Source organism: Pipistrellus hanaki (assembly GCF_964339955.1).
Source record: "Pipistrellus hanaki genome assembly, chromosome: 1".
NCBI classification, from domain to species: domain Eukaryota; kingdom Metazoa; phylum Chordata; class Mammalia; order Chiroptera; family Vespertilionidae; genus Pipistrellus; species Pipistrellus hanaki.
The window spans coordinates 44,201,920-44,214,537 of NC_140503.1; the positions used below are offsets into that span (position 1 = coordinate 44,201,920).

The window sequence follows — 12,618 nt, forward strand, 5'->3', positions numbered from 1 at the left end:
TATCCAGGATAGCACTGGCAAGTATATTCTCCCCTGCAGTGGGCTTTCTTGTTGTCTTATTGATGGTTTCTTTTGCTGTGCAGAAGCTTTTTATTTTGATGTAGTCCCATTTGTTTATTTTCTCCTTAGTTTCCATTGCCCAAGGAGCTGTATTGGTAACGATATTGCTACTTATAGAGTCTTCTAAGATTTTTATGGTTTCCCATCTTATATTTAAGTCCTTTAACCATTTTGAGTTTATTTGGTGTATGGTGTAAGTTGGTGATCTAGTTTAATTTTTTTGCATGTATCTGTCCAATTTTCCCAACATCATTTATTGAAGAGACTGTCTTGACTCCATTGTATGCTCTTGCCTCCTTTGTCAAATACTAATTGAGCATAATCGCTTGGTTCTATTTCTGGGTTCTTGTGCCAGTACCAGGCAGTTTTGAGAACCATGGCTTTGTAATATAGCTTGATATCTGGTATTGTGATCCCTCCAACTTTGTTTTTCTTTCTCAAGATTGCTGTGGCTATTCAGGGTCTTTTTTTAATTTCAGGTGGAATTTGTTGGAGAGCTTTTTCTAGGTCTGTGAAATATGCCATTGGTATTTTAATGGTGATTGCATTGAATCTATAAATTGCTTTGGGTAGTATGAACATTCTAATGATGTTGATTCTACCAATCCATGAACACAGTATGTTCTTCCATTTGTTTATGTCTTCCTCTATCTCTTTTTTCAACGTCTTGCAGTTTTCCAACTACAGGTCTTTTATCTCCTTAGTTAAGTTTATTCTTAGGTATCTTAATTTCTTTGGTGTAATGGTAAATGGGTTGCCCTTCCTTTTTAATCCCACTTCTCTGGAGGAGCAGTAGGGTAGAATAAACAAGTTCCAGAAGTTGGGCACCTAACTTTACAATTTTGGGAGATAGAATCCACACTGTTAGTTCTTTAGCTTTCTTTTCATGGATCTTTATTTCCATCTTAAGTTTTCAGGACCCTAGAGGGCATGGACCTGCTTTGTACAGCTTCTATTTCTAACCAGGTGTTTTATACATAGTAGGCACCAATAGATATGAGAAATGATTGAGTGACACACATACACACACACACACACACACACACACACACACACACACTTTCTTGGAGTTTCTTTGTGGGGAACATGATTCAGAATAAAATGCTTACAGTTACCTCAAAATCTTTTTGAAAAGAAATAGAGTATAAATAAACACAAAAGTAAAAATAAAATATTATCACATTTTGGAAATGCCTCTTGGCCTCTGATCTGCAATATTCCCTGGATCAGAAAGACTGGCTGAAGGGAACGATTGGGGACAGTCTTGCGAGGTGAAATGCATTCTTTTTTTCTGGTGCTTAAACACAAGCTGTAAGAACAAAATGTTTGCAATTAAGATACCACTCAATTTTTTTTTCTCCATTAATTTCATCTTTCTTCAAAGCTAATGGGGATATATAATGATTCCACCTCAAAGACTCTTTTCTAATGGTTTAAGAGATGCAAAGCAGAAGATACAACCCACAACAGAGCAATTATCAATAGTTGAAGTTATTTTCGTGTTGATTTACAAATCACTCTTCATGAAATGAGCTGGCTCCTCATATGTGCTCTCCTTTTAAACCTCCTTTTCCAAGAAGCCTTTCTATTATAGCTCTTTGTCCTTCCTCCTATTCCATCCTTCCCCCCCATACCCTTGTCCTTGCACTCACTTCACATGGCATTATAATATTTATTTTCTTCCCTATCTCCTCCCATTAGACTATAAGGGATCTTGAGGTCAGGTATAAAGCTTGCTCTACTCTGTATATTCAATGCCTTGCACAAGTGCCTGGTTTACGCCAGGCATTCAACAAAGATCTGCTAAGTGAATGAATTAATGGTAACACCTCATATTTTGGTGTACTCTAGGCTTACAAAGTATTTTCCTATGTTGTGATTCCCATGATATTCTGAGGCAAGCAGAAAACCTATTATCACCCATATATACAGATGTGAGACGAGGTTCAGAAAGGCTGTGTCACCCGAGGGCAAATAGGCTGCCTTTCCAAGAGATACCAGGACTCATGACTGTGGATTCTGGCTCTGCAGCCCTTTTCTGAACATTGGAGCTATTTGTTTCTTGAGCCAAGTGCCAAAGGCAAAACAAATTTATCCCAGAACCCTTTTAACCTTCTCCTCTGCTCTGTCTTTATTCCTCTGTTGGATTCTTTCACTTCTGACTTAGCCCTACTTTTTATTTAGGAGGCGCATATTTTCTATTTGCAGATGGAAGATGAAAATTAGAAATTCTTCTATTGATTCTCCAAGTCCTCTGTCTGGGACCTCCTGGTTGGGGTGCAGGATTGTGGAATGTGTGGCTGACATGGGGGTGGTGTACACATGTGGGAAAAGATGTAGCAGACTGAAGTGGCCAGTGTGTGCTACTGAGACTATCAGGGCAAAGGCCTGTGATGCTGAGGCCTTGGCCTTGAGTTCCTTCTATCCCCCCTCTCATGTTCAACGTTTTTCTCTAGGGGAAATCTGGATACAATGAACTGGTAAGAGTTGGGAGAATCATCCTCCTATCTAATAAAAGAGTAATATGCAAATTACCCATCACTCAGCTATATCAACAAGCCATGCCCACTCAGCCAACCAGGAGCTACACCAATAAGCCACGCCCACTCAGCCAATCAAGTATGCAAATTAACCCAACCAAGATGGCTGCGGTCACAGAGCGCGCAGGAGGCTTGGCTCTGATCAAGCCTACAAAGTTTCAATTATAAAAGATAAATAAATACCAGATACCAGGGCCTCTGCTTGGTTTGCTGGGGTGTGTGGCTGGCCTGCAAACTACTATAGGCACCTCACCCAGGTCACTCCACGCCCCAAAGGAATCCCCACCCTGATCCAGGACACCCTTCAGGGCAAACCAGCTGGCCCCCACCCATGCACCAGGCCTCTATCCTATCTAATCCTATGTAATAAAAGAGTAATATGCAGATTGACCATCACTCTTACACAAGATGGCTGCCCCCATGTGGTCAAAGATCCTGCCCCCATGTGGACACAAGATATCCACCACAAGATGGCCAGCAGGGGAGGGCAGTTGGGAGGGATCAGGCCTGCAAAGGGAGGGCAGTTGGGGGTGATCAAGCTTGCAGGATAGGGCAGTTAGGAGTGACCAGGTTGGCAGAGGAGGGAAGTTGGGAGTGACTGGGCCTACAGGGAAGGGCAGTTGGAGGGGACCAGGCCTGCAGGGGAGAGCAGTTAGGGGTGACCAGCCCTGCAGAGGAGGGCAGTTAGGGGCAAAGAGGCTGGCAGGGGAGCAGTTAGGCATCAGTCAGGCAGGGCAGTGGTTAGGAGGTGATCAGGCTGGCAGGCAGAAGCGGTTAGGGGAAATCAGGAAGGCAGGCAGGTGAGCAGTTGGGCCAGTAGTCCTGGATTGTGAGGGATATCCGACTGTCCGTCGAACATCCCTTGAGGGGTCCCAGATTGGAGAGGGTGCAGACTAGGCTGAGGGACACACACTACCACCATCCCCTTGTGCATGAATTTTGTGCACCGGGCCTTTAGTATTGACAATAAAACTCCAGCATATGGAGATTTAATAATTAGAGTGTTTAAGGAAGGGGTGGCGTGGTCAAGGTGAGGTTGGACAGTAGTTAGGGCTTACTTGCAGACATTAACTGTATTTGTTACTTGTATGAAATTGAATTCCATTCTTCTCAGACAGCCCCGAGGGTAGAAGTTAAGGAGAGGGCAAAAGAGAGAATATCTTAAATGGCCTTTAAAGTAAGTAGAGTCCTTTGCTTGAAAGAGAAAAGGCAATAATGCCTACATCATTAGCAAGTGAAAATGACAAGGGAGCTTGTTGGCCTTATCTCAGCTTCACACACAATAACCCAGATCATAAAGCACTAGCAACAATGACATCACTCTACATATACCCACTCCCTCACATCTAGTTTACCAGAGAGGTACACATTTTATATGGTCAAACTTAAAAGTTACACACATTTAAATAAGGTCTAACATTTAATGAGTAATGTCAGAAACTTTACATATATTTTACTTCTCACAGGAACCCTGTGATAGTAAGACCCAACATTATAAGTTGACAGATAAAAAACCGAGGTTCATAGAGGTCAGGCAACTTGCCCAAGGACATACTCATGGTAAAATTCTCATCTATGTCTGACAGTGAAACAAGTTATTTCAGAGACAAATAACTCTCCAGCTACACTGCCTCACATACACCCAATTTAACCAGTCTTTACCTCTATCATAATTATTTTTACATTAGTGAAACATACATGACTTGTATGTTGTATTTTCCTCTTATGTCCCCAATTTCGTGAACTTCTTGAGGGTGGAGACCAACTCCATACCCTCGGTCACTGGGACATAACTGGTGCTCAGTAAAATATTTTCAAGGAAGGACCCCTGGAAGGTGGCTAGAAATGCGGGAGCCTAAGAGTAAGAACAGGTACAGAAGGAAGACGGGGACAAGAGTATCACTCAACAATTTAATGAGTACCTGCACCAGGTGTCAGGTGCTGGGAATACAGTGATGACCAAAGCCGGTTAGGGTCCCTCAGGGGACATCACTATAGAGTTCGGGGTTATGGTTCAGGATGTAAGTCAACCAAAGAAAATGTACTTCCGTGAGCCTCAGCGCGAAAGAAAACCAAGGATAGGAAGCCCCAGCATTTGCAGGATTCTGGCAGTCCGGCAGCGCAAAGACACGAATACTAAGACATTATTAGTAGGTCAAGTGAAATACTTTCATGTGATTGAACTTGACCGGGCAAAGGTCTAGGGTGTGTGATGGGAGATAAAGAGCACAGAGCGCAGGGTGCGCGTCCGAGATAAAGGGGTGTGGCCGGCCGGGCGCTGCAGTCAGCTCTTCCGCGCGCGGTCCGGTCCCGCAGCGCCCGCGGGCCGGTCAGCGGGGTTCTTCCAGCCCGCCGGGGGCTAGGACCGGCGGCTGCCTGGCTCCCACTCCTCACCGCCCTTTGTGAAACGCCTCCATTGTGCTTCATGGGTGGAGTCCGGTCCACTCCGCGAGGGCTGAAAGGTGAGGGCTGCGCGGTACTTGAGTCTCCAAAACACCTAGGTTTCCGCCCCCGCCACCCCAATTCAACCCTCTTCCCGGTCCCCTCGCTCCTGAAACTTCCTCGGGGCCCTCCTCCCCAGCCCCTCTCGCCTCCCGCGCTCGGCCTGGGGGGCGGGGCGAGGGCTCCGAGCTGCGCGAGAGTTCCGCCTAAATCCCGCGAGACTCGCCTGCCGCCGCCGCCACTGCTGCCGCCTCTTACGTCTTTCCCTTTGACAAGTCGCCGCTGCTGCAGCAAAAATAAAGGACGCGGCCGCCGCCGCCGCCGCCGCTGCTGAGCGGGGCTCGGGTCACAGGGTCCACGTCTCACCCCGGAGCCGCGTATGGTAACGCCTCGTCTTCTGTCTTCTTGGCCGCCTCTGCTTGCGCCCCGCCGGCCTGGCGAGGCTGGCCGGAGCGTTCCGGGGCCGCTGCCGAGCGGGGCGCCGGGGTCCCGGGTGGGCGGCCGTCGAAGGCCTGAGGGTGAGGCCCCCTGGCCGCAGGGGCTTCTCGCGGCCCGGATGCCCACAAAGTCACGTTAGAAGCCGAGCCGCTCGCCCGGGAGGGCGGGGGGACCCGCCCCTCCTCGGCGGCTGTGTCTGTCTGTACGTGCCCCTCAACCACCCAGGGTCGCATCTCTGACCTCTTCCTTCACCCCTTTATCCGCTAACAACCGCCCCTCCCCTGGCCGGGGCCAGGTGGGCCGGGCGCGGCGGTCGGCTCTTTCCCCCCCATCTCCAGATCCGAGGAGAGCTGCGACCCCGGTGTCCCTCTCGGGCCACCTTTTGAGGGGTGGAGGTGGAGGTTGGGACGAGGTGTCGTTCTCACTTCCTCTGCTTTTGGGTGGGGGCAGCTCATCATCCTGGTAAACCCTTTTTTCCAAATCTCCCGCCTCGGGAAAAATAATGGATAGCCTCTGCTCACAGGAGGGGGAGACGAGATGCATTGTTTAGTCCTCGGAGTGAGATGAGGAGGAGGATGACAGGAGTGGCCCCAGGGAATATGGTGATGGGTAGCGTGTTCATGGGAGACGGGAGGAAGACAGGAGCTGGTAGGTACCACATTTCCCAGGAGGTTATGTAAAAGATGGGTTTTCCATCCCGGAGAGCTGTGAAGCACCCGGGCATAATTTGCCTTAATTTTAAAATATCTGTAATACTGTTGTTAAATATGGATCATCAGAGTAGTAGGAATACCAAACCTGAGCAAACGAACGCATCTTTGGAATTCCATTTCCAGAGATAGCATTTCATGGCTAACATTTCTAACAGACACTTAATTTTTTTTTTTCAAATAGTACGTGGCTCATCCTTGATTGGGTCTTTTCCATTTTATATTATTGCAAAAATTATTTGTTTTATTTGAGTCACATCTTTGGCCTGCTTGATTAAATCTAGTTACTTGTTCATTGTCACCGGTTGGACTCTGTCATCACTATCTCTTTCATTGGGCCTATCTCTTTAAATGATTGTTAGCTAAATGGTTTTAAAAATCAAACAGTAAAAAAGTATCTGCTTGGATCTCGTGCATTACGTGTTTTTGCAGTTGTGCCTGAGGTGGATGGTGAAAAGGAGCAGTGTTTTGGAAAGCAAATAAACTTTATTCATAGAAGGAAGAAACCTGTTTACCCCGAGGTTTATAAAATTGATTCCCATTGGTTATTTTTAGGCCAAAGTGGTTATGTGACATTGTTTGTTTCATAGTGCTTTTGTGATTGGGATGGGTGGATGTGTGCCTTTGATTATGTAGGCTTTTCTCTAGCGTGTATTTATACTAGCAAAATTGAGTGTTCTAGGTGCTTGTTTGAACATGTATATGACTTACTTCCTTGATTTTATTTATTTTTATTTAAAAATATATTTTTTATTGATTACAGAGAGAAAAGGAGAGAGAAATAGAAACATCAATGATGAGAGAGAATCTTGGATAGTCTGCCTTCTGCACTCCCTACACTGGGGATAGAATCTGTTACCTGGACACGTGCCCTGACTGGGAATGGAACTGTGACCTCCTGGTTCTTAGGTCAACACTCCACCACTGAGCCACACTAGCACATCCTTGGGGAGGGGGGGGGGAAATATATATATATATATATATATATATATATATATATATATATATATATATATATATTAGAGGCCCAGTGCACAAAATTGTGCATGGGTGGGGTCCCTCAGGGTGGCCTGGGGAGATAGGGCCCCAGCTTGCGCCCCCAGCCTTGCAGCCCTGCAGCCCTGCCTGGCACCCCGCCTTGGCCTGGCATTGCCCCTCACCTGCTCCACCATCCCCACCTCCTGCCCCTGCGGCTGGTCAGTGTCTGTGGGGCAATCAGGTCCCCCTTGCACCCGCCTTGATCTGGTGCTGCCCACTCACCTCCATCATCCCACTCTTGTCAGGGCCCATTGGGGCTGGCAGCGCCTCCACTACTGCCTGCCATGTTCTGCACCGCCCCCTGGTGGTCAGCACAAGTCATAGAGAGCAGCCGAACTGGTCCAATGACCAGCTGATGGGACAATTTGCATATTAAGCTTTTATTATATAGAATAATTATGTCATTTGAGAAAATAAAGTATTAGGTAGGGCAAAGAATAGTCTTGTAATATTTCTCCCCAATTACATGATAGGATTAAGTGGTAGAATCTAGGGAAGTTGGAAATCTAAAGGCTTTTAAAATTAGGATAGATTGTCATCTGTCTGGGGTTGTCATTGGAATGGATTAAATGGCCTATTAAGGCCTCTTGAAATTCTACACTTTTATGAATTTTGCTTTCCTAAGGTTCTTATCACTTTGTTTCTTAAATTTCTAGTCATATTGTTTGCATATGACTCTTCTCTTTTATTTGCTGGTCATGTAGGTATTTCACTCTCAATATAGACATCCAGGTGGTGCATGGACAAGAAAGCAAATATAAACAACCACTTAATCTGCTTATTGATATAAATGTGTACTAAAAATCCCATTGGATTAAAGAAGTTTAGAAGACTGTGTTGTTTATTGAAGTGGATTGGTCAAGTAGAGGATGCACATCGTAAATACCATACAATTCAATTATCCCGAGCATTTTTCCCTAAGAAAGACTAAATGGCTTTATTGATATTTGAAACAAAAAAAGAGGACGGGGTACATTGAACACCTGGTTTTTTAAAATTCAGGTTTTCAGAACTTAAAATAACAATGACTGAGGTTTGGAGTGTGGAGAGACACTTGTGTTAGGATAAAAGCAAATTGAGGCCCTAGCCAGTTTGGTTCAGTGGATAGAGTGTTGGCTTGCAAGCCAAAGGGTTCCCGGTTCGATTCCGGTCAGAGGCACATACCTTGGTTACAGGCTTCTCCGTGGTCCAGGGCGTGGTTGGGGCGCGTGCAGGAGGCAACAAGTCAATGTGTTTCTGTTTCCCTCTCTCTTCTACACTCTCTGAAAGATCAATAGAACAATTTCCTCAGGTGAGGATTAACCAAAAACACAGCAAATTAGCTTGTGAAACAAAACTTGAATTTTTTAGTTGAACAACTGTGTAATAATAAATAAAAAATGCTATAATCTATTGTAGATATTTTTTAAAATGTAAGTATAGCTTTGGTTTAACAAACAAATGAAATGTGTTCTTACACATACTGCAGATTATCATGATGTTGAAAACATAAAAAGTTGCTCATGTCATTTAAAAAGAAGTTTGCAAAGCCAGTAAAGTCACAGCAGGTAGCAAATATTTTTGATAAAAACATTTATAAGGGAACATAAAGTATGCAATTTTTGAGATACCAGATCTTATTTTTATGAGTTTAGCAGAGAAGGAAGGGTGATGGAGGTGGGAGTTAACATTCTTTTTAAAAAATATATATATTTTTATTGATTTCAGAGAGGAAGGGAGAGGTCTAGAGAGAAACATCAGTGATGAGAGAGACTCATTGATTGTCTGCCTCCTGCATACCCCACAACCTGGGCATATGCCCCAAATGGGAATTGAACATGACCTCCTGGTTCATAGGTTGATGCTCAATCACTGAGCCACATCGGCTGGGCTATTTTGATTTTAGTTTGTTTTACTGTCACTTTCTGGACCCTCTAAGTTAATTGGAATATTAAATTCCAGATGAGATCCCTGAGCAGGGAAAAAGGAAATTGAATAAGATGATTGATTGATGGCTTTTATTTATTTTCAGCTGTTTATTTTGAAATAATGTTAGACTTATAGAAATGTTGCAAAAATAGTACAGTTTCTATATACCTTTCACACATCTCCTAATGTTGACCACTTACATAACCATAGGACCATGATCAAAATTAGGAAATTAACATTGGAATACTACTATTAACTAAACTAGAGTTATTTATTTTTCTTTTCTTTCATGACCTTGACATGATGAGTACTGGTCAGTAATTTGGTAGAATTTTTCTCATTTTGGGCTTCTCTGATATTTTTCTAATGATTAGGTTGAGGTTATATGTGTTTGCAAGAAACCACAGAAGTGATCTGTCCTTCTCAGTGTATCATATTAGAGGGTACATGGTGTTGATGTATCTTACTGCTAGAGACATTTTAACCTTGATGACTTTAAGGTGGCCTCTGCTGACTCTCTACTGTAAAGTTACTATTCTTTATACTTTGAGATATATTGTTTCTCCTCAAACTTTCTCTCAGTGATTTTAGCAGCTGTTGGTGGGTTTTGTCTGAAACATTTATTACTGTGGCATTTGCCAAATGGTAATTTTGTGTTTTTTTTCTTTTTTAAAAATTTTATTTTATTGTCTAAAGTATTAAAAATAGTAGTACATATATCTCCTTTTTCCCCCATTAACCTTCCCCCCAGGATCCCCTAACCCCTGACACATGCCCTCATCGCCTCTCTCCCCTACCCAGTGTCTTGTGTTCATTAGTTGTGCTTATATACATGCATACAAGTCCTTCGGTTGATCACTTTACCTCCCTCCCCAACACTCCCCAGCCTTCCTGCTGTTATTTGACAGTCTGTTTGATGCTTCACTGCCTCTGTATCCATCTTTTTGTTCATCAGGTTATAATGTTCTTTATTTTCCATAAATGAGAAATCATGTGGTATTTTTCTTTCATTGCTTATTTCACTTAGCATAATGCTCTCCAGTTCCATCCATGCTGCTGCAAATGGTAAAAATTGCTTCTTTTTTATAGCAGCATAGTATTCCATTGTGTAGATGTACCATAGTTTTCTAATCCACTCATCTGCTGATGAGCATTTAGGCTATTTCCAAATCTTAGCTATTGTAAATTGTGCTTCTGTGAACATAGGGGTACATATATCCTTTCTGATTGGTGTTTCTAGTTTCTTGGGGTATATTCCTAGAAGTGGGATTACTGGGCCAAATAGGAGTTCCATTTTTAGTTTTTTTGAGGAAACTCCATACTGTTTTCCACAGTGGCTGCACCAGTCTGCATTCCCACCATCAGTGCACGAGGGTTCCTTTTTCTCTGCATCCCTGCCAGCACTTGTCATTTGTTGATTTGTTGATGATAGCCATTCTGACAGGTTGTGTTTTTTTCTTAAAATAGATTTTTAATTTCAGAGAGGAAGAGAAAGGGAGAGAGAGATAGAAACATAAATGATGAGAGAGAATTATTGATCGGCTGCCTCCTGCACACCCCATACTGGGGATCGAATCTGCAACCTAGGCGTGTACCCTGATTAGGAATTGAATGGTGACCTCCTAGTTCATAGGTTGATGCTTGACCATTGAACCACATCGCTGGGTCTAATATCGATTTTGTATTTCCCTCATTCCTTTTGCATTTATTATTGGAATTCTTCTGTAAGGAAGAGATGTCCCGTCTTCATTTTATTCAATTATTTATTTATATAAGTATGATCTCATGGGTAATTATTTTACATATTATAATCCAGTAGTAATACAATATTTTATTGCTCACATTGTTTCAGTTTTGGCCATTAGGAACTCTTTTTTTTTTTTTTTTAATTTGTTTTTATTTTTATTTATTTATTTATTTATTTTTTTAAATAAGTTTTTATTTTTCATATTATTACAAATGTTCCTTCCCCCCCCCCCCACCATTGCTCTCCTCCACCCTCTGCCCTTTCCCCTCTCCCCATTGTCCTCATCCATAGGTGCACAGTTTATGTTCAGTCTCTTCCCACGCCCCCCTCTCCCCTTTTCCCCAAGAATCGTCAGTTCACTCCCCTTCCATACCTCTGATTCTATTATATTCAACAGTTAATATTGTTCATCAGATTTTTTTAATTTCCTTGGTTTTTAGATTCACTTGTTGATAATTACGTATTTGTTGTTCATAATTTTTATCTTTGTTTACTTTCTCTTCTGAAAGAACCCCCTTCAGCAATTCATATAATTCTGGTTTGGTGGTGATGAACTCCTTTAGCTTTTTTTTATTAGTGAAGCTCTTTATCTGGCCTTCGATTCTGAGTGATAGCTTCGCTGGGTAGCTTATTTTTGGCTGTAGGTTCTTGCTATTCATCACCTTGAATATTTCTTGCCATTCCCTTCTGGCCTGCATGGTTTCTGTTGAGAAGTCAGCTGACAATCGTATAGGTGCTCCTTTATAAGTTACTACCTTCTTTGCTCTTGCTTCTTTTAATATTCTCGCTTTATCTTTTGCTCTTGGAATTTTAATAATGATGTGTCTCGGTGTGGTCCTCTTTGGATTCCTTTTGTTTGGAGTTCTGTGCACTTCCTGGACTTGTAAGTCAAATTCTTTCACCAGGTGGGGGAAGTTTTCTGTCACTATTTCTTTCAGTATGTTTTCGATATCTTGCTCTCTCTCATCTTCTGGAACCCCCATAATTCTGATGTTGGTTCGCTTGAAGTTGTCCCAGAGGTTTCTTACATTATCTTCAATTTTCTGGATTCTCTTGCCTTCTAGCTTCTGTGGAGGAGTGTCTTCTGGCTCTTTATGTTCCAAATCTTTGACTTGATTCTTGCGATCTTCCCTTCTGTTTTTAGGACTCTGTAGAATATTTTTTATTTCAGACAATGTATTCTTTATTTCTTGTTGTTCCCTTATCATTTCTTGATGGTCTCTTTTCATATCCTCATAGGCCTTATCCATCTTTTCTAGGAAATTCTTGAAAAACCTTATAAGCGTAGATTTGAACTCTATATCCAGACGCTTTTTGTCCTCCATTGCTTTCGTTTGTGATCTATTTTGTTGTCGCATTTCGCAGTTACAGATGGGACGGGGTTTCAGGGTGGAGCCTGCAGCTTTGGCTTCCGTCAGCCCCGCCCTATGCGGGTCCTTCAGTGCTCGCTGCCGGCGCCTCTGAGAGAAAGGTGCCCTCAATTTTCGCCTGCTGCCAAACAGTCTATGCTCTCCCCCAATGAACCCGGTATTGGGGTTCAGTTCAGTTGGAAGTGGAGTTGGAGGTGGCGTTCAGAGCAGTCTGGAGCCCCAGTCTCCTTCCCGTCAGGGCAATCCCGCGGCACAGCCGGCCGTCCCTTCTCTGGGGGCAGTGTGCGCGCCTCCGGGACCTCCTTTCTCCGCTACCCCGGGGTTCCGACTTACAGCCCAGCTCCCTATGGCTGAGCCTGAGTCCC

At 43.5% G+C, this 12,618-nt stretch overlaps 1 protein-coding gene across 13 annotated transcripts in view; it reads left to right on the top strand.

Moving 5' to 3' along the window:
* The first annotated feature begins 4,777 nt into the window (after window positions 1-4,777).
* HERC1 (HECT and RLD domain containing E3 ubiquitin protein ligase family member 1) overlaps window positions 4,778-12,618 on the top strand; it is a 156,828-nt gene continuing 148,987 nt past the window's right edge. For 8 of the 13 annotated variants that reach the window (XM_084886211.1, XM_084886218.1, XM_084886213.1 and 5 more), the window contains exon 1: window positions 5,270-5,424. The gene's annotated coding sequence lies outside the window, so the exon portion shown is untranslated. Of the gene's footprint in view, window positions 5,063-5,268; window positions 5,425-12,618 lie in introns of those variants that run through there. The other 5 variants (XM_084886210.1, XM_084886217.1, XM_084886216.1 and 2 more) reach the window with 2 other exon arrangements.